Source organism: Globicephala melas, chromosome 19 (assembly GCF_963455315.2).
Source record: "Globicephala melas chromosome 19, mGloMel1.2, whole genome shotgun sequence".
NCBI classification, from domain to species: domain Eukaryota; kingdom Metazoa; phylum Chordata; class Mammalia; order Artiodactyla; family Delphinidae; genus Globicephala; species Globicephala melas.
This window is the reverse complement of record NC_083332.1, coordinates 21,549,522-21,575,798: the sequence shown is the minus strand read 5'-3', so window position 1 is coordinate 21,575,798 and position 26,277 is coordinate 21,549,522.

Genomic DNA, 26,277 nt, shown 5'->3' with positions numbered 1-26,277 from the left:
GACAGCACTCTCACAGAAGCGAAAGCCAGGCTGTGGGCCCAGCCTGAGGACCAGCACGCTGTCCACACTTAACACAGCTAAGGCGTGAGCCAGACGACAGCCTTGGTCACTGAGGCCTATCTAAGGTACTGCCATACTTACCCACTAGATCCCACGCAGAGGTCCCTGTGCCCAAAAGGGCCTCCATGGAAGGGCCCTGTTCCTCCCGTGTGTTTCCTTGAGGTAATCAGAAACCACTGAGGATAACTACGTGAGCTCCGCTTTGAAACTGGGCGACCCTGGGCAAACCTTATTCCCCTCCGTGGTAGACGAGACAGTTGCGGGTCCTAAGCTGCCTGAAGCACACTCCTCGCGCCCACCTTCTCTTTGCTGCCGGAAGGCCTCACATAAGAGGCCTGAGTTTACTCGTGACGGAAGCCGTCTGAGTGTACTCGTGTGAGGCCTGCTGCTCTCAGTTCCTTGCTGGGAGCTTCAGCAAGAGCACTCTGGAGCTCGCCGACAAAAGAATTGTGAGCCTCCCCCGGCCTCAGGTAAAAGTCCAGATTTCCCCCGTCAGTAACACCTCGGAGTGCCATAGGAGCGAAGGAGCATGCGTGAACGGAATGCTTCAACAGTGCTAGGGATTTATTTCACGAGACACTGTGCACTCACGTTCGTTGTAACAACTGTCAAAGGGCAGGGTATGCCTTCCAACTCCTCTGTTGCGTTTGAGCCACAGGAAGTAAACGCGTTCGTTTGATTAAGGTCCGAGAACGTGCAACGACGATGGCCAAGCGCTGCCCTGTTCGCTCGAAAGCTCTCGATTGTTCGGCCTTCCAACGGCCTCAGGCTACGCAGTTGTAAACAGCCTTACATTCCATGCTGGTGTGCCCCCAGTTAGGAATTTGGGCTCTGCGGTGAGACACCAATGTGCGTCCCAAATGAAACCGGCGGGCTCCCCCAGGACGTCTGCGTACGGCAGTCGGTTGCCAGCTGTTTACTTCCAGCCGGAGAACGAAAAAGAGGACAGCTTTCCCAGGGACAATTCTGGACCCTTGGGACCATCCAGAATCACCAAAGCCTCAACTTTGCACGGCCTGGGGAACGCTCTTCCTCACGTCCAGCAATCCCCACGTCAAAACCTTTCTCAGCAGAGGCAGGCACTCTCTCCCTTGTACTAGATAGCTCGGCAGAGCCTTCCGAGAAACATGCTGCGTCATTCAGCTTGAACGTGGGACGCGGAGGGGAGAGTACGCTTTCTCCCCGTTTGGAGGCGCCTTGCGCTTGGCTTCAAAGCTGCCTGAACAGCAGTAGCGGCCCGACGTCTCTGCACGGCAGGATTGCCGTTGTGGGCCGAGGCTGCGTGTTCTCTGAAAGCGAAAACCGTGCTGGCAATCCCTTTCTAGAAACTCCTCCCACGGCACCACATGTTCAGCTCCGGCCGAACGAAAGGTGACCTCAGGCCTCAAGGTAAGTTCCAGTGTTTCACGTCGGGGGAGTTGGGTGTGCAGTGGTTTCCATGAGGCCATACTCCACCACGGAGTGCCTTAACTCTGCGCCGCTCCTGGGGGCACACAGGATAGGAGCTCGTTCGCCAATTTCGCAGGATGACTTCTCTCCGGGCCGGAACGGCGGCTCCTGGCTTCTGAGGAACCTTAGCCTAAACAGGCCCCTGGAGAAAGCTCTTCACATTCATAGCAAGGGCAACGTACTGCTCTCTGGCTTGCCTGGGTTGAGTGCCCCAGTCGTCAAAGAGCCTCGCGAAGGCAGTGCTGCGCAGACTCCCTCTGCCAGTCGCACGGCCTCCTTGACTGAAAGAGAACTGCAGTGCCAAAAGGCACCGTGCTGACGACTGGCTCCAGGAGGAGACTCGGGACAGCACTCTCACAGAAGCGAAAGCCAGGCTGTGGGCCCAGCCTGAGGACCAGCACGCTGTCCACACTTAACACAGCTAACGCGTGAGCCAGACGACAGCCTTGGTCACTGAGGCCTATCTAAGGTACTGCCATACTTACCCACTAGATCCCACGCAGAGGTCCCTGTGCCCAAAAGGGCCTCCATGGAAGGGCCCTGTTCCTCCCGTGTGTTTCCTTGAGGTAATCAGAAACCACTGAGGATAACTACGTGAGCTCCGCTTTGAAACTGGGCGACCCTGGGCAAACCTTATTCCCCTCCGTGGTAGACGAGACAGTTGCGGGTCCTAAGCTGCCTGAAGCACACTCCTCGCGCCCACCTTCTCTTTGCTGCCGGAAGGCCTCACATAAGAGGCCTGAGTTTACTCGTGACGGAAGCCGTCTGAGTGTACTCGTGTGAGGCCTGCTGCTCTCAGTTCCTTGCTGGGAGCTTCAGCAAGAGCACTCTGGAGCTCGCCGACAAAAGAATTGTGAGCCTCCCCCGGCCTCAGGTAAAAGTCCAGATTTCCCCCGTCAGTAACACCTCGGAGTGCCATAGGAGCGAAGGAGCATGCGTGAACGGAATGCTTCAACAGTGCTAGGGATTTATTTCACGAGACACTGTGCACTCACGTTCGTTGTAACAACTGTCAAAGGGCAGGGTATGCCTTCCAACTCCTCTGTTGCGTTTGAGCCACAGGAAGTAAACGCGTTCGTTTGATTAAGGTCCGAGAACATGCAACAACGATGGCCAAGCGCTGCCCTGTTCGCTCGAAAGCTCTCGATTGTTCGGCCTTCCAACGGCCTCAGGCTACGCAGTTGTAAACAGCCTTACATTCCATGCTGGTGTGCCCCCAGTTAGGAATTTGGGCTCTGCGGTGAGACACCAATGTGCGTCCCAAATGAAACCGGCGGGCTCCCCCAGGACGTCTGCGTACGGCAGTCGGTTGCCAGCTGTTTACTTCCAGCCGGAGAACGAAAAAGAGGACAGCTTTCCCAGGGACAATTCTGGACCCTTGGGACCATCCAGAATCACCAAAGCCTCAACTTTGCACGGCCTGGGGAACGCTCTTCCTCACGTCCAGCAATCCCCACGTCATAACCTTTCTCAGCAGAGGCAGGCACTCTCTCCCTTGTACTAGATAGCTCGGCAGAGCCTTCTGAGAAACATGCTGCGTCATTCAGCTTGAACGTGGGACGCGGAGGGGAGAGTACGCTTTCTCCCCGTTTGGAGGCGCCTTGCGCTTGGCTTCAAAGCTGCCTGAACAGCACTAGCGGCCCGACGTCTCTGCACGGCAGGATTGTCGTTGTGGGCCGAGGCTGCGTGTTCTCTGAAAGCGAAAACCGTGCTGGCAATCCCTTTCTAGAAACTCCTCCCACGGCACCACATGTTCAGCTCCGGCCGAACGAAAGGTGACCTCAGGCCTCAAGGTAAGTTCCAGTGTTTCACGTCGGGGGAGTTGGGTGTGCAGTGGTTTCCATGAGGCCATACTCCACCACGGAGTGCCTTAACTCTGCGCCGCTCCTGGGGGCACACAGGATAGGAGCTCGTTCGCCAATTTCGCAGGATGACTTCTCTCCGGGCCGGAACGGCGGCTCCTGGCTTCTGAGGAACCTTAGCCTAAACAGGCCCCTGGAGAAAGCTCTTCACATTCATAGCAAGGGCAACGTACTGCTCTCTGGCTTGCCTGGGTTGAGTGCCCCCGTCGTCAAAGAGCCTCGCGAAGGCAGTGCTGCGCAGACTCCCTCTGCCAGTCGCACGGCCTCCTTGACTGAAAGAGAACTGCAGTGCCAAAAGGCACCGTGCTGACGACTGGCTCCAGGAGGAGACTCGGGACAGCACTCTCACAGAAGCGAAAGCCAGGCTGTGGGCCCAGCCTGAGGACCAGCACGCTGTCCACACTTAACACAGCTAACGCGTGAGCCAGACGACAGCCTTGGTCACTGAGGCCTATCTAAGGTACTGCCATACTTACCCACTAGATCCCACGCAGAGGTCCCTGTGCCCAAAAGGGCCTCCATGGAAGGGCCCTGTTCCTCCCGTGTGTTTCCTTGAGGTAATCAGAAACCACTGAGGATAACTACGTGAGCTCCGCTTTGAAACTGGGCGACCCTGGGCAAACCTTATTCCCCTCCGTGGTAGACGAGACAGTTGCGGGTCCTAAGCTGCCTGAAGCACACTCCTCGCGCCCACCTTCTCTTTGCTGCCGGAAGGCCTCACATAAGAGGCCTGAGTTTACTCGTGACGGAAGCCGTCTGAGTGTACTCGTGTGAGGCCTGCTGCTCTCAGTTCCTTGCTGGGAGCTTCAGCAAGAGCACTCTGGAGCTCGCCGACAAAAGAATTGTGAGCCTCCCCCGGCCTCAGGTAAAAGTCCAGATTTCCCCCGTCAGTAACACCTCGGAGTGCCATAGGAGCGAAGGAGCATGCGTGAACGGAATGCTTCAACAGTGCTAGGGATTTATTTCACGAGACACTGTGCACTCACGTTCGTTGTAACAACTGTCAAAGGGCAGGGTATGCCTTCCAACTCCTCTGTTGCGTTTGAGCCACAGGAAGTAAACGCGTTCGTTTGATTAAGGTCCGAGAACGTGCAACGACGATGGCCAAGCGCTGCCCTGTTCGCTCGAAAGCTCTCGATTGTTCGGCCTTCCAACGGCCTCAGGCTACGCAGTTGTAAACAGCCTTACATTCCATGCTGGTGTGCCCCCAGTTAGGAATTTGGGCTCTGCGGTGAGACACCAATGTGCGTCCCAAATGAAACCGGCGGGCTCCCCCAGGACGTCTGCGTACGGCAGTCGGTTGCCAGCTGTTTACTTCCAGCCGGAGAACGAAAAAGAGGACAGCTTTCCCAGGGACAATTCTGGACCCTTGGGACCATCCAGAATCACCAAAGCCTCAACTTTGCACGGCCTGGGGAACGCTCTTCCTCACGTCCAGCAATCCCCACGTCAAAACCTTTCTCAGCAGAGGCAGGCACTCTCTCCCTTGTACTAGATAGCTCGGCAGAGCCTTCCGAGAAACATGCTGCGTCATTCAGCTTGAACGTGGGACGCGGAGGGGAGAGTACGCTTTCTCCCCGTTTGGAGGCGCCTTGCGCTTGGCTTCAAAGCTGCCTGAACAGCACTAGCGGCCCGACGTCTCTGCACGGCAGGATTGTCGTTGTGGGCCGAGGCTGCGTGTTCTCTGAAAGCGAAAACCGTGCTGGCAATCCCTTTCTAGAAACTCCTCCCACGGCACCACATGTTCAGCTCCGGCCGAACGAAAGGTGACCTCAGGCCTCAAGGTAAGTTCCAGTGTTTCACGTCGGGGGAGTTGGGTGTGCAGTGGTTTCCATGAGGCCATACTCCACCACGGAGTGCCTTAACTCTGCGCCGCTCCTGGGGGCACACAGGATAGGAGCTCGTTCGCCAATTTCGCAGGATGACTTCTCTCCGGGCCGGAACGGCGGCTCCTGGCTTCTGAGGAACCTTAGCCTAAACAGGCCCCTGGAGAAAGCTCTTCACATTCATAGCAAGGGCAACGTACTGCTCTCTGGCTTGCCTGGGTTGAGTGCCCCCGTCGTCAAAGAGCCTCGCGAAGGCAGTGCTGCGCAGACTCCCTCTGCCAGTCGCACGGCCTCCTTGACTGAAAGAGAACTGCAGTGCCAAAAGGCACCGTGCTGACGACTGGCTCCAGGAGGAGACTCGGGACAGCACTCTCACAGAAGCGAAAGCCAGGCTGTGGGCCCAGCCTGAGGACCAGCACGCTGTCCACACTTAACACAGCTAACGCGTGAGCCAGACGACAGCCTTGGTCACTGAGGCCTATCTAAGGTACTGCCATACTTACCCACTAGATCCCACGCAGAGGTCCCTGTGCCCAAAAGGGCCTCCATGGAAGGGCCCTGTTCCTCCCGTGTGTTTCCTTGAGGTAATCAGAAACCACTGAGGATAACTACGTGAGCTCCGCTTTGAAACTGGGCGACCCTGGGCAAACCTTATTCCCCTCCGTGGTAGACGAGACAGTTGCGGGTCCTAAGCTGCCTGAAGCACACTCCTCGCGCCCACCTTCTCTTTGCTGCCGGAAGGCCTCACATAAGAGGCCTGAGTTTACTCGTGACGGAAGCCGTCTGAGTGTACTCGTGTGAGGCCTGCTGCTCTCAGTTCCTTGCTGGGAGCTTCAGCAAGAGCACTCTGGAGCTCGCCGACAAAAGAATTGTGAGCCTCCCCCGGCCTCAGGTAAAAGTCCAGATTTCCCCCGTCAGTAACACCTCGGAGTGCCATAGGAGCGAAGGAGCATGCGTGAACGGAATGCTTCAACAGTGCTAGGGATTTATTTCACGAGACACTGTGCACTCACGTTCGTTGTAACAACTGTCAAAGGGCAGGGTATGCCTTCCAACTCCTCTGTTGCGTTTGAGCCACAGGAAGTAAACGCGTTCGTTTGATTAAGGTCCGAGAACGTGCAACGACGATGGCCAAGCGCTGCCCTGTTCGCTCGAAAGCTCTCGATTGTTCGGCCTTCCAACGGCCTCAGGCTACGCAGTTGTAAACAGCCTTACATTCCATGCTGGTGTGCCCCCAGTTAGGAATTTGGGCTCTGCGGTGAGACACCAATGTGCGTCCCAAATGAAACCGGCGGGCTCCCCCAGGACGTCTGCGTACGGCAGTCGGTTGCCAGCTGTTTACTTCCAGCCGGAGAACGAAAAAGAGGACAGCTTTCCCAGGGACAATTCTGGACCCTTGGGACCATCCAGAATCACCAAAGCCTCAACTTTGCACGGCCTGGGGAACGCTCTTCCTCACGTCCAGCAATCCCCACGTCATAACCTTTCTCAGCAGAGGCAGGCACTCTCTCCCTTGTACTAGATAGCTCGGCAGAGCCTTCCGAGAAACATGCTGCGTCATTCAGCTTGAACGTGGGACGCGGAGGGGAGAGTACGCTTTCTCCCCGTTTGGAGGCGCCTTGCGCTTGGCTTCAAAGCTGCCTGAACAGCAGTAGCGGCCCGACGTCTCTGCACGGCAGGATTGTCGTTGTGGGCCGAGGCTGCGTGTTCTCTGAAAGCGAAAACCGTGCTGGCAATCCCTTTCTAGAAACTCCTCCCACGGCACCACATGTTCAGCTCCGGCCGAACGAAAGGTGACCTCAGGCCTCAAGGTAAGTTCCAGTGTTTCACGTCGGGGGAGTTGGGTGTGCAGTGGTTTCCATGAGGCCATACTCCACCACGGAGTGCCTTAACTCTGCGCCGCTCCTGGGGGCACACAGGATAGGAGCTCGTTCGCCAATTTCGCAGGATGACTTCTCTCCGGGCCGGAACGGCGGCTCCTGGCTTCTGAGGAACCTTAGCCTAAACAGGCCCCTGGAGAAAGCTCTTCACATTCATAGCAAGGGCAACGTACTGCTCTCTGGCTTGCCTGGGTTGAGTGCCCCCGTCGTCAAAGAGCCTCGCGAAGGCAGTGCTGCGCAGACTCCCTCTGCCAGTCGCACGGCCTCCTTGACTGAAAGAGAACTGCAGTGCCAAAAGGCACCGTGCTGACGACTGGCTCCAGGAGGAGACTCGGGACAGCACTCTCACAGAAGCGAAAGCCAGGCTGTGGGCCCAGCCTGAGGACCAGCACGCTGTCCACACTTAACACAGCTAAGGCGTGAGCCAGACGACAGCCTTGGTCACTGAGGCCTATCTAAGGTACTGCCATACTTACCCACTAGATCCCACGCAGAGGTCCCTGTGCCCAAAAGGGCCTCCATGGAAGGGCCCTGTTCCTCCCGTGTGTTTCCTTGAGGTAATCAGAAACCACTGAGGATAACTACGTGAGCTCCGCTTTGAAACTGGGCGACCCTGGGCAAACCTTATTCCCCTCCGTGGTAGACGAGACAGTTGCGGGTCCTAAGCTGCCTGAAGCACACTCCTCGCGCCCACCTTCTCTTTGCTGCCGGAAGGCCTCACATAAGAGGCCTGAGTTTACTCGTGACGGAAGCCGTCTGAGTGTACTCGTGTGAGGCCTGCTGCTCTCAGTTCCTTGCTGGGAGCTTCAGCAAGAGCACTCTGGAGCTCGCCGACAAAAGAATTGTGAGCCTCCCCCGGCCTCAGGTAAAAGTCCAGATTTCCCCCGTCAGTAACACCTCGGAGTGCCATAGGAGCGAAGGAGCATGCGTGAACGGAATGCTTCAACAGTGCTAGGGATTTATTTCACGAGACACTGTGCACTCACGTTCGTTGTAACAACTGTCAAAGGGCAGGGTATGCCTTCCAACTCCTCTGTTGCGTTTGAGCCACAGGAAGTAAACGCGTTCGTTTGATTAAGGTCCGAGAACGTGCAACGACGATGGCCAAGCGCTGCCCTGTTCGCTCGAAAGCTCTCGATTGTTCGGCCTTCCAACGGCCTCAGGCTACGCAGTTGTAAACAGCCTTACATTCCATGCTGGTGTGCCCCCAGTTAGGAATTTGGGCTCTGCGGTGAGACACCAATGTGCGTCCCAAATGAAACCGGCGGGCTCCCCCAGGACGTCTGCGTACGGCAGTCGGTTGCCAGCTGTTTACTTCCAGCCGGAGAACGAAAAAGAGGACAGCTTTCCCAGGGACAATTCTGGACCCTTGGGACCATCCAGAATCACCAAAGCCTCAACTTTGCACGGCCTGGGGAACGCTCTTCCTCACGTCCAGCAATCCCCACGTCATAACCTTTCTCAGCAGAGGCAGGCACTCTCTCCCTTGTACTAGATAGCTCGGCAGAGCCTTCCGAGAAACATGCTGCGTCATTCAGCTTGAACGTGGGACGCGGAGGGGAGAGTACGCTTTCTCCCCGTTTGGAGGCGCCTTGCGCTTGGCTTCAAAGCTGCCTGAACAGCACTAGCGGCCCGACGTCTCTGCACGGCAGGATTGTCGTTGTGGGCCGAGGCTGCGTGTTCTCTGAAAGCGAAAACCGTGCTGGCAATCCCTTTCTAGAAACTCCTCCCACGGCACCACATGTTCAGCTCCGGCCGAACGAAAGGTGACCTCAGGCCTCAAGGTAAGTTCCAGTGTTTCACGTCGGGGGAGTTGGGTGTGCAGTGGTTTCCATGAGGCCATACTCCACCACGGAGTGCCTTAACTCTGCGCCGCTCCTGGGGGCACACAGGATAGGAGCTCGTTCGCCAATTTCGCAGGATGACTTCTCTCCGGGCCGGAACGGCGGCTCCTGGCTTCTGAGGAACCTTAGCCTAAACAGGCCCCTGGAGAAAGCTCTTCACATTCATAGCAAGGGCAACGTACTGCTCTCTGGCTTGCCTGGGTTGAGTGCCCCCGTCGTCAAAGAGCCTCGCGAAGGCAGTGCTGCGCAGACTCCCTCTGCCAGTCGCACGGCCTCCTTGACTGAAAGAGAACTGCAGTGCCAAAAGGCACCGTGCTGACGACTGGCTCCAGGAGGAGACTCGGGACAGCACTCTCACAGAAGCGAAAGCCAGGCTGTGGGCCCAGCCTGAGGACCAGCACGCTGTCCACACTTAACACAGCTAACGCGTGAGCCAGACGACAGCCTTGGTCACTGAGGCCTATCTAAGGTACTGCCATACTTACCCACTAGATCCCACGCAGAGGTCCCTGTGCCCAAAAGGGCCTCCATGGAAGGGCCCTGTTCCTCCCGTGTGTTTCCTTGAGGTAATCAGAAACCACTGAGGATAACTACGTGAGCTCCGCTTTGAAACTGGGCGACCCTGGGCAAACCTTATTCCCCTCCGTGGTAGACGAGACAGTTGCGGGTCCTAAGCTGCCTGAAGCACACTCCTCGCGCCCACCTTCTCTTTGCTGCCGGAAGGCCTCACATAAGAGGCCTGAGTTTACTCGTGACGGAAGCCGTCTGAGTGTACTCGTGTGAGGCCTGCTGCTCTCAGTTCCTTGCTGGGAGCTTCAGCAAGAGCACTCTGGAGCTCGCCGACAAAAGAATTGTGAGCCTCCCCCGGCCTCAGGTAAAAGTCCAGATTTCCCCCGTCAGTAACACCTCGGAGTGCCATAGGAGCGAAGGAGCATGCGTGAACGGAATGCTTCAACAGTGCTAGGGATTTATTTCACGAGACACTGTGCACTCACGTTCGTTGTAACAACTGTCAAAGGGCAGGGTATGCCTTCCAACTCCTCTGTTGCGTTTGAGCCACAGGAAGTAAACGCGTTCGTTTGATTAAGGTCCGAGAACGTGCAACGACGATGGCCAAGCGCTGCCCTGTTCGCTCGAAAGCTCTCGATTGTTCGGCCTTCCAACGGCCTCAGGCTACGCAGTTGTAAACAGCCTTACATTCCATGCTGGTGTGCCCCCAGTTAGGAATTTGGGCTCTGCGGTGAGACACCAATGTGCGTCCCAAATGAAACCGGCGGGCTCCCCCAGGACGTCTGCGTACGGCAGTCGGTTGCCAGCTGTTTACTTCCAGCCGGAGAACGAAAAAGAGGACAGCTTTCCCAGGGACAATTCTGGACCCTTGGGACCATCCAGAATCACCAAAGCCTCAACTTTGCACGGCCTGGGGAACGCTCTTCCTCACGTCCAGCAATCCCCACGTCAAAACCTTTCTCAGCAGAGGCAGGCACTCTCTCCCTTGTACTAGATAGCTCGGCAGAGCCTTCCGAGAAACATGCTGCGTCATTCAGCTTGAACGTGGGACGCGGAGGGGAGAGTACGCTTTCTCCCCGTTTGGAGGCGCCTTGCGCTTGGCTTCAAAGCTGCCTGAACAGCACTAGCGGCCCGACGTCTCTGCACGGCAGGATTGTCGTTGTGGGCCGAGGCTGCGTGTTCTCTGAAAGCGAAAACCGTGCTGGCAATCCCTTTCTAGAAACTCCTCCCACGGCACCACATGTTCAGCTCCGGCCGAACGAAAGGTGACCTCAGGCCTCAAGGTAAGTTCCAGTGTTTCACGTCGGGGGAGTTGGGTGTGCAGTGGTTTCCATGAGGCCATACTCCACCACGGAGTGCCTTAACTCTGCGCCGCTCCTGGGGGCACACAGGATAGGAGCTCGTTCGCCAATTTCGCAGGATGACTTCTCTCCGGGCCGGAACGGCGGCTCCTGGCTTCTGAGGAACCTTAGCCTAAACAGGCCCCTGGAGAAAGCTCTTCACATTCATAGCAAGGGCAACGTACTGCTCTCTGGCTTGCCTGGGTTGAGTGCCCCAGTCGTCAAAGAGCCTCGCGAAGGCAGTGCTGCGCAGACTCCCTCTGCCAGTCGCACGGCCTCCTTGACTGAAAGAGAACTGCAGTGCCAAAAGGCACCGTGCTGACGACTGGCTCCAGGAGGAGACTCGGGACAGCACTCTCACAGAAGCGAAAGCCAGGCTGTGGGCCCAGCCTGAGGACCAGCACGCTGTCCACACTTAACACAGCTAAGGCGTGAGCCAGACGACAGCCTTGGTCACTGAGGCCTATCTAAGGTACTGCCATACTTACCCACTAGATCCCACGCAGAGGTCCCTGTGCCCAAAAGGGCCTCCATGGAAGGGCCCTGTTCCTCCCGTGTGTTTCCTTGAGGTAATCAGAAACCACTGAGGATAACTACGTGAGCTCCGCTTTGAAACTGGGCGACCCTGGGCAAACCTTATTCCCCTCCGTGGTAGACGAGACAGTTGCGGGTCCTAAGCTGCCTGAAGCACACTCCTCGCGCCCACCTTCTCTTTGCTGCCGGAAGGCCTCACATAAGAGGCCTGAGTTTACTCGTGACGGAAGCCGTCTGAGTGTACTCGTGTGAGGCCTGCTGCTCTCAGTTCCTTGCTGGGAGCTTCAGCAAGAGCACTCTGGAGCTCGCCGACAAAAGAATTGTGAGCCTCCCCCGGCCTCAGGTAAAAGTCCAGATTTCCCCCGTCAGTAACACCTCGGAGTGCCATAGGAGCGAAGGAGCATGCGTGAACGGAATGCTTCAACAGTGCTAGGGATTTATTTCACGAGACACTGTGCACTCACGTTCGTTGTAACAACTGTCAAAGGGCAGGGTATGCCTTCCAACTCCTCTGTTGCGTTTGAGCCACAGGAAGTAAACGCGTTCGTTTGATTAAGGTCCGAGAACGTGCAACAACGATGGCCAAGCGCTGCCCTGTTCGCTCGAAAGCTCTCGATTGTTCGGCCTTCCAACGGCCTCAGGCTACGCAGTTGTAAACAGCCTTACATTCCATGCTGGTGTGCCCCCAGTTAGGAATTTGGGCTCTGCGGTGAGACACCAATGTGCGTCCCAAATGAAACCGGCGGGCTCCCCCAGGACGTCTGCGTACGGCAGTCGGTTGCCAGCTGTTTACTTCCAGCCGGAGAACGAAAAAGAGGACAGCTTTCCCAGGGACAATTCTGGACCCTTGGGACCATCCAGAATCACCAAAGCCTCAACTTTGCACGGCCTGGGGAACGCTCTTCCTCACGTCCAGCAATCCCCACGTCATAACCTTTCTCAGCAGAGGCAGGCACTCTCTCCCTTGTACTAGATAGCTCGGCAGAGCCTTCCGAGAAACATGCTGCGTCATTCAGCTTGAACGTGGGACGCGGAGGGGAGAGTACGCTTTCTCCCCGTTTGGAGGCGCCTTGCGCTTGGCTTCAAAGCTGCCTGAACAGCACTAGCGGCCCGACGTCTCTGCACGGCAGGATTGTCGTTGTGGGCCGAGGCTGCGTGTTCTCTGAAAGCGAAAACCGTGCTGGCAATCCCTTTCTAGAAACTCCTCCCACGGCACCACATGTTCAGCTCCGGCCGAACGAAAGGTGACCTCAGGCCTCAAGGTAAGTTCCAGTGTTTCACGTCGGGGGAGTTGGGTGTGCAGTGGTTTCCATGAGGCCATACTCCACCACGGAGTGCCTTAACTCTGCGCCGCTCCTGGGGGCACACAGGATAGGAGCTCGTTCGCCAATTTCGCAGGATGACTTCTCTCCGGGCCGGAACGGCGGCTCCTGGCTTCTGAGGAACCTTAGCCTAAACAGGCCCCTGGAGAAAGCTCTTCACATTCATAGCAAGGGCAACGTACTGCTCTCTGGCTTGCCTGGGTTGAGTGCCCCCGTCGTCAAAGAGCCTCGCGAAGGCAGTGCTGCGCAGACTCCCTCTGCCAGTCGCACGGCCTCCTTGACTGAAAGAGAACTGCAGTGCCAAAAGGCACCGTGCTGACGACTGGCTCCAGGAGGAGACTCGGGACAGCACTCTCACAGAAGCGAAAGCCAGGCTGTGGGCCCAGCCTGAGGACCAGCACGCTGTCCACACTTAACACAGCTAACGCGTGAGCCAGACGACAGCCTTGGTCACTGAGGCCTATCTAAGGTACTGCCATACTTACCCACTAGATCCCACGCAGAGGTCCCTGTGCCCAAAAGGGCCTCCATGGAAGGGCCCTGTTCCTCCCGTGTGTTTCCTTGAGGTAATCAGAAACCACTGAGGATAACTACGTGAGCTCCGCTTTGAAACTGGGCGACCCTGGGCAAACCTTATTCCCCTCCGTGGTAGACGAGACAGTTGCGGGTCCTAAGCTGCCTGAAGCACACTCCTCGCGCCCACCTTCTCTTTGCTGCCGGAAGGCCTCACATAAGAGGCCTGAGTTTACTCGTGACGGAAGCCGTCTGAGTGTACTCGTGTGAGGCCTGCTGCTCTCAGTTCCTTGCTGGGAGCTTCAGCAAGAGCACTCTGGAGCTCGCCGACAAAAGAATTGTGAGCCTCCCCCGGCCTCAGGTAAAAGTCCAGATTTCCCCCGTCAGTAACACCTCGGAGTGCCATAGGAGCGAAGGAGCATGCGTGAACGGAATGCTTCAACAGTGCTAGGGATTTATTTCACGAGACACTGTGCACTCACGTTCGTTGTAACAACTGTCAAAGGGCAGGGTATGCCTTCCAACTCCTCTGTTGCGTTTGAGCCACAGGAAGTAAACGCGTTCGTTTGATTAAGGTCCGAGAACGTGCAACGACGATGGCCAAGCGCTGCCCTGTTCGCTCGAAAGCTCTCGATTGTTCGGCCTTCCAACGGCCTCAGGCTACGCAGTTGTAAACAGCCTTACATTCCATGCTGGTGTGCCCCCAGTTAGGAATTTGGGCTCTGCGGTGAGACACCAATGTGCGTCCCAAATGAAACCGGCGGGCTCCCCCAGGACGTCTGCGTACGGCAGTCGGTTGCCAGCTGTTTACTTCCAGCCGGAGAACGAAAAAGAGGACAGCTTTCCCAGGGACAATTCTGGACCCTTGGGACCATCCAGAATCACCAAAGCCTCAACTTTGCACGGCCTGGGGAACGCTCTTCCTCACGTCCAGCAATCCCCACGTCAAAACCTTTCTCAGCAGAGGCAGGCACTCTCTCCCTTGTACTAGATAGCTCGGCAGAGCCTTCCGAGAAACATGCTGCGTCATTCAGCTTGAACGTGGGACGCGGAGGGGAGAGTACGCTTTCTCCCCGTTTGGAGGCGCCTTGCGCTTGGCTTCAAAGCTGCCTGAACAGCACTAGCGGCCCGACGTCTCTGCACGGCAGGATTGTCGTTGTGGGCCGAGGCTGCGTGTTCTCTGAAAGCGAAAACCGTGCTGGCAATCCCTTTCTAGGAACTCCTCCCACGGCACCACATGTTCAGCTCCGGCCGAACGAAAGGTGACCTCAGGCCTCAAGGTAAGTTCCAGTGTTTCACGTCGGGGGAGTTGGGTGTGCAGTGGTTTCCATGAGGCCATACTCCACCACGGAGTGCCTTAACTCTGCGCCGCTCCTGGGGGCACACAGGATAGGAGCTCGTTCGCCAATTTCGCAGGATGACTTCTCTCCGGGCCGGAACGGCGGCTCCTGGCTTCTGAGGAACCTTAGCCTAAACAGGCCCCTGGAGAAAGCTCTTCACATTCATAGCAAGGGCAACGTACTGCTCTCTGGCTTGCCTGGGTTGAGTGCCCCCGTCGTCAAAGAGCCTCGCGAAGGCAGTGCTGCGCAGACTCCCTCTGCCAGTCGCACGGCCTCCTTGACTGAAAGAGAACTGCAGTGCCAAAAGGCACCGTGCTGACGACTGGCTCCAGGAGGAGACTCGGGACAGCACTCTCACAGAAGCGAAAGCCAGGCTGTGGGCCCAGCCTGAGGACCAGCACGCTGTCCACACTTAACACAGCTAAGGCGTGAGCCAGACGACAGCCTTGGTCACTGAGGCCTATCTAAGGTACTGCCATACTTACCCACTAGATCCCACGCAGAGGTCCCTGTGCCCAAAAGGGCCTCCATGGAAGGGCCCTGTTCCTCCCGTGTGTTTCCTTGAGGTAATCAGAAACCACTGAGGATAACTACGTGAGCTCCGCTTTGAAACTGGGCGACCCTGGGCAAACCTTATTCCCCTCCGTGGTAGACGAGACAGTTGCGGGTCCTAAGCTGCCTGAAGCACACTCCTCGCGCCCACCTTCTCTTTGCTGCCGGAAGGCCTCACATAAGAGGCCTGAGTTTACTCGTGACGGAAGCCGTCTGAGTGTACTCGTGTGAGGCCTGCTGCTCTCAGTTCCTTGCTGGGAGCTTCAGCAAGAGCACTCTGGAGCTCGCCGACAAAAGAATTGTGAGCCTCCCCCGGCCTCAGGTAAAAGTCCAGATTTCCCCCGTCAGTAACACCTCGGAGTGCCATAGGAGCGAAGGAGCATGCGTGAACGGAATGCTTCAACAGTGCTAGGGATTTATTTCACGAGACACTGTGCACTCACGTTCGTTGTAACAACTGTCAAAGGGCAGGGTATGCCTTCCAACTCCTCTGTTGCGTTTGAGCCACAGGAAGTAAACGCGTTCGTTTGATTAAGGTCCGAGAACGTGCAACAACGATGGCCAAGCGCTGCCCTGTTCGCTCGAAAGCTCTCGATTGTTCGGCCTTCCAACGGCCTCAGGCTACGCAGTTGTAAACAGCCTTACATTCCATGCTGGTGTGCCCCCAGTTAGGAATTTGGGCTCTGCGGTGAGACACCAATGTGCGTCCCAAATGAAACCGGCGGGCTCCCCCAGGACGTCTGCGTACGGCAGTCGGTTGCCAGCTGTTTACTTCCAGCCGGAGAACGAAAAAGAGGACAGCTTTCCCAGGGACAATTCTGGACCCTTGGGACCATCCAGAATCACCAAAGCCTCAACTTTGCACGGCCTGGGGAACGCTCTTCCTCACGTCCAGCAATCCCCACGTCATAACCTTTCTCAGCAGAGGCAGGCACTCTCTCCCTTGTACTAGATAGCTCGGCAGAGCCTTCCGAGAAACATGCTGCGTCATTCAGCTTGAACGTGGGACGCGGAGGGGAGAGTACGCTTTCTCCCCGTTTGGAGGCGCCTTGCGCTTGGCTTCAAAGCTGCCTGAACAGCACTAGCGGCCCGACGTCTCTGCACGGCAGGATTGTCGTTGTGGGCCGAGGCTGCGTGTTCTCTGAAAGCGAAAACCGTGCTGGCAATCCCTTTCTAGAAACTCCTCCCACGGCACCACATGTTCAGCTCCGGCCGAACGAAAGGTGACCTCAGGCCTCAAGGTAAGTTCCAGTGTTTCACGTCGGGGGAGTTGGGTGTGCAGTGGTTTCCATGAGGCCATACTCCACCACGGAGTGCCTTAACTCTGCGCCGCTCCTGGGGGCACACAGGATAGGAGCTCGTTCGCCAATTTCGCAGGATGACTTCTCCCCGGGCCGGAACGGCGGCTCCTGGCTTCTGAGGAACCTTAGCCTAAACAGGCCCCTGGAGAAAGCTCTTCACATTCATAGCAAGGGCAACGTACTGCTCTCTGGCTTGCCTGGGTTGAGTGCCCCCGTCGTCAAAGAGCCTCGCGAAGGCAGTGCTGCGCAGACTCCCTCTGCCAGTCGCACGGCCTCCTTGACTGAAAGAGAACTGCAGTGCCAAAAGTCACCGTGCTGACGACTGGCTCCAGGAGGAGACTCGGGACAGCACTCTCACAGAAGCGAAAGCCAGGCTGTGGGCCCAGCCTGAGGACCAGCACGCTGTCCACACTTAACACAGCTAACGCGTGAGCCAGACGACAGCCTTGGTCACTGAGGCCTATCTAAGGTACTGCCATACTTACCCACTAGATCCCACGCAGAGGTCCCTGTGCCCAAAAGGGCCTCCATGGAAGGGCCCTGTTCCTCCCGTGTGTTTCCTTGAGGTAATCAGAAACCACTGAGGATAACTACGTGAGCTCCGCTTTGAAACTGGGCGACCCTGGGCAAACCTTATTCCCCTCCGTGGTAGACGAGACAGTTGCGGGTCCTAAGCTGCCTGAAGCACACTCCTCGCGCCCACCTTCTCTTTGCTGCCGGAAGGCCTCACATAAGAGGCCTGAGTTTACTCGTGACGGAAGCCGTCTGAGTGTACTCGTGTGAGGCCTGCTGCTCTCAGTTCCTTGCTGGGAGCTTCAGCAAGAGCACTCTGGAGCTCGCCGACAAAAGAATTGTGAGCCTCCCCCGGCCTCAGGTAAAAGTCCAGATTTCCCCCGTCAGTAACACCTCGGAGTGCCATAGGAGCGAAGGAGCATGCGTGAACGGAATGCTTCAACAGTGCTAGGGATTTATTTCACGAGACACTGTGCACTCACGTTCGTTGTAACAACTGTCAAAGGGCAGGGTATGCCTTCCAACTCCTCTGTTGCGTTTGAGCCACAGGAAGTAAACGCGTTCGTTTGATTAAGGTCCGAGAACGTGCAACGACGATGGCCAAGCGCTGCCCTGTTCGCTCGAAAGCTCTCGATTGTTCGGCCTTCCAACGGCCTCAGGCTACGCAGTTGTAAACAGCCTTACATTCCATGCTGGTGTGCCCCCAGTTAGGAATTTGGGCTCTGCGGTGAGACACCAATGTGCGTCCCAAATGAAACCGGCGGGCTCCCCCAGGACGTCTGCGTACGGCAGTCGGTTGCCAGCTGTTTACTTCCAGCCGGAGAACGAAAAAGAGGACAGCTTTCCCAGGGACAATTCTGGACCCTTGGGACCATCCAGAATCACCAAAGCCTCAACTTTGCACGGCCTGGGGAACGCTCTTCCTCACGTCCAGCAATCCCCACGTCAAAACCTTTCTCAGCAGAGGCAGGCACTCTCTCCCTTGTACTAGATAGCTCGGCAGAGCCTTCCGAGAAACATGCTGCGTCATTCAGCTTGAACGTGGGACGCGGAGGGGAGAGTACGCTTTCTCCCCGTTTGGAGGCGCCTTGCGCTTGGCTTCAAAGCTGCCTGAACAGCACTAGCGGCCCGACGTCTCTGCACGGCAGGATTGTCGTTGTGGGCCGAGGCTGCGTGTTCTCTGAAAGCGAAAACCGTGCTGGCAATCCCTTTCTAGGAACTCCTCCCACGGCACCACATGTTCAGCTCCGGCCGAACGAAAGGTGACCTCAGGCCTCAAGGTAAGTTCCAGTGTTTCACGTCGGGGGAGTTGGGTGTGCAGTGGTTTCCATGAGGCCATACTCCACCACGGAGTGCCTTAACTCTGCGCCGCTCCTGGGGGCACACAGGATAGGAGCTCGTTCGCCAATTTCGCAGGATGACTTCTCTCCGTGCCGGAACGGCGGCTCCTGGCTTCTGAGGAACCTTAGCCTAAACAGGCCCCTGGAGAAAGCTCTTCACATTCATAGCAAGGGCAACGTACTGCTCTCTGGCTTGCCTGGGTTGAGTGCCCCAGTCGTCAAAGAGCCTCGCGAAGGCAGTGCTGCGCAGACTCCCTCTGCCAGTCGCACGGCCTCCTTGACTGAAAGAGAACTGCAGTGCCAAAAGGCACCGTGCTGACGACTGGCTCCAGGAGGAGACTCGGGACAGCACTCTCACAGAAGCGAAAGCCAGGCTGTGGGCCCAGCCTGAGGACCAGCACGCTGTCCACACTTAACACAGCTAAGGCGTGAGCCAGACGACAGCCTTGGTCACTGAGGCCTATCTAAGGTACTGCCATACTTACCCACTAGATCCCACGCAGAGGTCCCTGTGCCCAAAAGGGCCTCCATGGAAGGGCCCTGTTCCTCCCGTGTGTTTCCTTGAGGTAATCAGAAACCACTGAGGATAACTACGTGAGCTCCGCTTTGAAACTGGGCGACCCTGGGCAAACCTTATTCCCCTCCGTGGTAGACGAGACAGTTGCGGGTCCTAAGCTGCCTGAAGCACACTCCTCGCGCCCACCTTCTCTTTGCTGCCGGAAGGCCTCACATAAGAGGCCTGAGTTTACTCGTGACGGAAGCCGTCTGAGTGTACTCGTGTGAGGCCTGCTGCTCTCAGTTCCTTGCTGGGAGCTTCAGCAAGAGCACTCTGGAGCTCGCCGACAAAAGAATTGTGAGCCTCCCCCGGCCTCAGGTAAAAGTCCAGATTTCCCCCGTCAGTAACACCTCGGAGTGCCATAGGAGCGAAGGAGCATGCGTGAACGGAATGCTTCAACAGTGCTAGGGATTTATTTCACGAGACACTGTGCACTCACGTTCGTTGTAACAACTGTCAAAGGGCACGGTATGCCTTCCAACTCCTCTGTTGCGTTTGAGCCACAGGAAGTAAACGCGTTCGTTTGATTAAGGTCCGAGAACGTGCAACGACGATGGCCAAGCGCTGCCCTGTTCGCTCGAAAGCTCTCGATTGTTCGGCCTTCCAACGGCCTCAGGCTACGCAGTTGTAAACAGCCTTACATTCCATGCTGGTGTGCCCCCAGTTAGGAATTTGGGCTCTTCTGTGAGACACCAATGTGCGTCCCAAATGAAACCGGCGGGCTCCCCCAGGACGTCTGCGTACGGCAGTCGGTTGCCAGCTGTTTACTTCCAGCCGGAGAACGAAAAAGAGGACAGCTTTCCCAGGGACAATTCTGGACCCTTGGGACCATCCAGAATCACCAAAGCCTCAACTTTGCACGGCCTGGGGAACGCTCTTCCTCACGTCCAGCAATCCCCACGTCAAAACCTTTCTCAGCAGAGGCAGGCACTCTCTCCCTTGTACTAGATAGCTCGGCAGAGCCTTCCGAGAAACATGCTGCGTCATTCAGCTTGAACGTGGGACGCGGAGGGGAGAGTACGCTTTCTCCCCGTTTGGAGGCGCCTTGCGCTTGGCTTCAAAGCTGCCTGAACAGCACTAGCGGCCCGACGTCTCTGCACGGCAGGATTGTCGTTGTGGGCCGAGGCTGCGTGTTCTCTGAAAGCGAAAACCGTGCTGGCAATCCCTTTCTAGGAACTCCTCCCACGGCACCACATGTTCAGATCCGGCCGAACGAAAGGTGACCTCAGGCCTCAAGGTAAGTTCCAGTGTTTCACGTCGGGGGAGTTGGGTGTGCAGTGGTTTCCATGAGGCCATACTCCACCACGGAGTGCCTTAACTCTGCGCCGCTCCTGGGGGCACACAGGATAGGAGCTCGTTCGCCAATTTCGCAGGATGACTTCTCTCCGTGCCGGAACGGCGGCTCCTGGCTTCTGAGGAACCTTAGCCTAAACAGGCCCCTGGAGAAAGCTCTTCACATTCATAGCAAGGGCAACGTACTGCTCTCTGGCTTGCCTGGGTTGAGTGCCCCAGTCGTCAAAGAGCCTCGCGAAGGCAGTGCTGCGCAGACTCCCTCTGCCAGTCGCACGGCCTCCTTGACTGAAAGAGAACTGCAGTGCCAAAAGGCACCTTGCTGACGACTGGCTCCAGGAGGAGACTCGGGACAGCACTCTCACAGAAGCGAAAGCCAGGCTGTGGGCCCAGCCTGAGGACCAGCACGCTGTCCACACTTAACACAGCTAAGGCGTGAGCCAGACGACAGCCTTGGTCACTGAGGCCTATCTAAGGTACTGCCATACTTACCCACTAGATCCCACGCAGAGGTCCCTGTGCCCAAAAGGGCCTCCATGGAAGGGCCCTGTTCCTCCCGTGTGTTTCCTTGAGGTAATCAGAAACCACTGAGGATAACTACGTGAGCTCCGCTTTGAAACTGGGCGACCCTGGGCAAACCTTATTCCCCTCCGTGGTAGACGAGACAGTTGCGGGTCCTAAGCTGCCTGAAGCACACTCCTCGCGCCCACCTTCTCTTTGCTGCCGGAAGGCCTCACATAAGAGGCCTGAGTTTACTCGTGACGGAAGCCGTCTGAGTGTACTCGTGTGAGGCCTGCTGCTCTCAGTTCCTTGCTGGGAGCTTCAGCAAGAGCACTCTGGAGCTCGCCGACAAAAGAATTGTGAGCCTCCCCCGGCCTCAGGTAAAAGTCCAGATTTCCCCCGTCAGTAACACCTCGGAGTGCCATAGGAGCGAAGGAGCATGCGTGAACGGAATGCTTCAACAGTGCTAGGGATTTATTTCACGAGACACTGTGCACTCACGTTCGTTGTAACAACTGTCAAAGGGCAGTGTATGCCTTCCAACTCCTGTGTTGCGTTTGAGCCACAGGAAGTAAACGCGTTCGTTTGATTAAGGTCCGAGAACGTGCAACGACGATGGCCAAGCGCTGCCCTGTTCGCTCGAAAGCTCTCGATTGTTCGGCCTTCCAACGGCCTCAGGCTACGCAGTTGTAAACAGCCTTACATTCCATGCTGGTGTGCCCCCAGTTAGGAATTTGGGCTCTGCGGTGAGACACCAATGTGCGTCCCAAATGAAACCGGCGGGCTCCCCCAGGACGTCTGCGTACGGCAGTCGGTTGCCAGCTGTTTACTTCCAGCCGGAGAACGAAAAAGAGGACAGCTTTCCCAGGGACAATTCTGGACCCTTGGGACCATCCAGAATCACCAAAGCCTCAACTTTGCACGGCCTGGGGAACGCTCTTCCTCACGTCCAGCAATCCCCACGTCAAAACCTTTCTCAGCAGAGGCAGGCACTCTCTCCCTTGTACTAGATAGCTCGGCAGAGCCTTCCGAGAAACATGCTGCGTCATTCAGCTTGAACGTGGGACGCGGAGGGGAGAGTACGCTTTCTCCCCGTTGGGAGGCGCCTTGCGCTTGGCTTCAAAGCTGCCTGAACAGCACTAGCGGCCCGACGTCTCTGCACGGCAGGATTGTCGTTGTGGGCCGAGGCTGCGTGTTCTCTGAAAGCGAAAACCGTGCTGGCAATCCCTTTCTAGGAACTCCTCCCACGGCACCACATGTTCAGCTCCGGCCGAACGAAAGGTGACCTCAGGCCTCAAGGTAAGTTCCAGTGTTTCACGTCGGGGGAGTTGGGTGTGCAATGGTTTCCATGAGGCCATACTCCACCACGGAGTGCCTTAACTCTGCGCCGCTCCTGGGGGCACACAGGATAGGAGCTCGTTCGCCAATTTCGCAGGATGACTTCTCTCCGTGCCGGAACGGCGGCTCCTGGCTTCTGAGGAACCTTAGCCTAAACAGGCCCCTGGAGAAAGCTCTTCACATTCATAGCAAGGGCAACGTACTGCTCTCTGGCTTGCCTGGGTTGAGTGCCCCAGTCGTCAAAGAGCCTCGCGAAGGCAGTGCTGCGCAGACTCCCTCTGCCAGTCGCACGGCCTCCTTGACTGAAAGAGAACTGCAGTGCCAAAAGGCACCTTGCTGACGACTGGCTCCAGGAGGAGACTCGGGACAGCACTCTCACAGAAGCGAAAGCCAGGCTGTGGGCCCAGCCTGAGGACCAGCACGCTGTCCACACTTAACACAGCTAAGGCGTGAGCCAGACGACAGCCTTGGTCACTGAGGCCTATCTAAGGTACTGCCATACTTACCCACTAGATCCCACGCAGAGGTCCCTGTGCCCAAAAGGGCCTCCATGGAAGGGCCCTGTTCCTCCCGTGTGTTTCCTTGAGGTAATCAGAAACCACTGAGGATAACTACGTGAGCTCCGCTTTGAAACTGGGCGACCCTGGGCAAACCTTATTCCCCTCCGTGGTAGACGAGACAGTTGCGGGTCCTAAGCTGCCTGAAGCACACTCCTCGCGCCCACCTTCTCTTTGCTGCCGGAAGGCCTCACATAAGAGGCCTGAGTTTACTCGTGACGGAAGCCGTCTGAGTGTAGTCGTGTGAGGCCTGCTGCTCTCAGTTCCTTGCTGGGAGCTTCAGCAAGAGCACTCTGGAGCTCGCCGACAAAAGAATTGTGAGCCTCCCCCGGCCTCAGGTAAAAGTCCAGATTTCCCCCGTCAGTAACACCTCGGAGTGCCATAGGAGCGAAGGAGCATGCGTGAACGGAATGCTTCAACAGTGCTAGGGATTTATTTCACGAGACACTGTGCACTCACGTTCGTTGTAACAACTGTCAAAGGGCAGTGTATGCCTTCCAACTCCTCTGTTGCGTTTGAGCCACAGGAAGTAAACGCGTTCGTTTGATTAAGGTCCGAGAACGTGCAACGACGATGGCCAAGCGCTGCCCTGTTCGCTCGAAAGCTCTCGATTGTTCGGCCTTCCAACGGCCTCAGGCTACGCAGTTGTAAACAGCCTTACATTCCATGCTGGTGTGCCCCCAGTTAGGAATTTGGGCTCTTCTGTGAGACACCAATGTGCGTCCCAAATGAAACCGGCGGGCTCCCCCAGGACGTCTGCGTACGGCAGTCGGTTGCCAGCTGTTTACTTCCAGCCGGAGAACGAAAAAGAGGACAGCTTTCCCAGGGACAATTCTGGACCCTTGGGACCATCCAGAATCACCAAAGCCTCAACTTTGCACGGCCTGGGGAACGGTCTTCCTCACGTCCAGCAATCCCCACGTCAAAACCTTTCTCAGCAGAGGCAGGCACTCTCTCCCTTGTACTAGATAGCTCGGCAGAGCCTTCCGAGAAACATGCTGCGTCATTCAGCTTGAACGTGGGACGCGGAGGGGAGAGTACGCTTTCTCCCCGTTTGGAGGCGCCTTGCGCTTGGCTTCAAAGCTGCCTGAACAGCACTAGCGGCCCGACGTCTCTGCACGGCAGGATTGTCGTTGTGGGCCGAGGCTGCGTGTTCTCTGAAAGCGAAAACCGTGCTGGCAATCCCTTTCTAGGAACTCCTCCCACGGCACCACATGTTCAGCTCCGGCCGAACGAAAGGTGACCTCAGGCCTCAAGGTAAGTTCCAGTGTTTCACGTCGGGGGAGTTGGGTGTGCAGTGGTTTCCATGAGGCCATACTCCACCACGGAGTGCCTTAACTCTGCGCCGCTCCTGGGGGCACACAGGATAGGAGCTCGTTCGCCAATTTCGCAGGATGACTTCTCTCCGTGCCGGAACGGCGGCTCCTGGCTTCTGAGGAACCTTAGCCTAAACAGGCCCCTGGAGAAAGCTCTTCACATTCATAGCAAGGGCAACGTACTGCTCTCTGGCTTGCCTGGGTTGAGTGCCCCAGTCGTCAAAGAGCCTCGCGAAGGCAGTGCTGCGCAGACTCCCTCTGCCAGTCGCACGGCCTCCTTGACTGAAAGAGAACTGCAGTGCCAAAAGGCACCGTGCTGACGACTGGCTCCAGGAGGAGACTCGGGACAGCACTCTCACAGAAGCGAAAGCCAGGCTGTGGGCCCAGCCTGAGGACCAGCACGCTGTCCACACTTAACACAGCTAAGGCGTGAGCCAGACGACAGCCTTGGTCACTGAGGCCTATCTAAGGTACTGCCATACTTACCCACTAGATCCCACGCAGAGGTCCCTGTGCCCAAAAGGGCCTCCATGGAAGGGCCCTGTTCCTCCCGTGTGTTTCCTTGAGGTAATCAGAAACCACTGAGGATAACTACGTGAGCTCCGCTTTGAAACTGGGCGACCCTGGGCAAACCTTATTCCCCTCCGTGGTAGACGAGACAGTTGCGGGTCCTAAGCTGCCTGAAGCACACTCCTCGCGCCCACCTTCTCTTTGCTGCCGGAAGGCCTCACATAAGAGGCCTGAGTTTACTCGTGACGGAAGCCGTCTGAGTGTACTCGTGTGAGGCCTGCTGCTCTCAGTTCCTTGCTGGGAGCTTCAGCAAGAGCACTCTGGAGCTCGCCGACAAAAGAATTGTGAGCCTCCCCCGGCCTCAGGTAAAAGTCCAGATTTCCCCCGTCAGTAACACCTCGGAGTGCCATAGGAGCGAAGGAGCATGCGTGAACGGAATGCTTCAACAGTGCTAGGGATTTATTTCACGAGACACTGTGCACTCACGTTCGTTGTAACAACTGTCAAAGGGCAGGGTATGCCTTCCAACTCCTCTGTTGCGTTTGAGCCACAGGAAGTAAACGCGTTCGTTTGATTAAGGTCCGAGAACGTGCAACGACGATGGCCAAGCGCTGCCCTGTTCGCTCGAAAGCTCTCGATTGTTCGGCCTTCCAACGGCCTCAGGCTACGCAGTTGTAAACAGCCTTACATTCCATGCTGGTGTGCCCCCAGTTAGGAATTTGGGCTCTGCGGTGAGACACCAATGTGCGTCCCAAATGAAACCGGCGGGCTCCCCCAGGACGTCTGCGTACGGCAGTCGGTTGCCAGCTGTTTACTTCCAGCCGGAGAACGAAAAAGAGGACAGCTTTCCCAGGGACAATTCTGGACCCTTGGGACCATCCAGAATCACCAAAGCCTCAACTTTGCACGGCCTGGGGAACGCTCTTCCTCACGTCCAGCAATCCCCACGTCAAAACCTTTCTCAGCAGAGGCAGGCACTCTCTCCCTTGTACTAGATAGCTCGGCAGAGCCTTCCGAGAAACATGCTGCGTCATTCAGCTTGAACGTGGGACGCGGAGGGGAGAGTACGCTTTCTCCCCGTTTGGAGGCGCCTTGCGCTTGGCTTCAAAGCTGCCTGAACAGCACTAGCGGCCCGACGTCTCTGCACGGCAGGATTGTCGTTGTGGGCCGAGGCTGCGTGTTCTCTGAAAGCGAAAACCGTGCTGGCAATCCCTTTCTAGGAACTCCTCCCACGGCACCACATGTTCAGATCCGGCCGAACGAAAGGTGACCTCAGGCCTCAAGGTAAGTTCCAGTGTTTCACGTCGGGGGAGTTGGGTGTGCAATGGTTTCCATGAGGCCATACTCCACCACGGAGTGCCTTAACTCTGCGCCGCTCCTGGGGGCACACAGGATAGGAGCTCGTTCGCCAATTTCGCAGGATGACTTCTCTCCGTGCCGGAACGGCGGCTCCTGGCTTCTGAGGAACCTTAGCCTAAACAGGCCCCTGGAGAAAGCTCTTCACATTCATAGCAAGGGCAACGTACTCCTCTCTGGCTTGCCTGGGTTGAGTGCCCCCGTCGTCAAAGAGCCTCGCGAAGGCAGTGCTGCGCAGACTCCCTCTGCCAGTCGCACGGCCTCCTTGACTGAAAGAGAACTGCAGTGCCAAAAGGCACCTTGCTGACGACTGGCTCCAGGAGGAGACTCGGGACAGCACTCTCACAGAAGCGAAAGCCAGGCTGTGGGCCCAGCCTGAGGACCAGCACGCTGTCCACACTTAACACAGCTAAGGCGTGAGCCAGACGACAGCCTTGGTCACTGAGGCCTATCTAAGGTACTGCCATACTTACCCACTAGATCCCACGCAGAGGTCCCTGTGCCCAAAAGGGCCTCCATGGAAGGGCCCTGTTCCTCCCGTGTGTTTCCTTGAGGTAATCAGAAACCACTGAGGATAACTACGTGAGCTCCACTTTGAAACTGGGCGACCCTGGGCAAACCTTATTCCCCTCCGTGGTAGACGAGACAGTTGCGGGTCCTAAGCTGC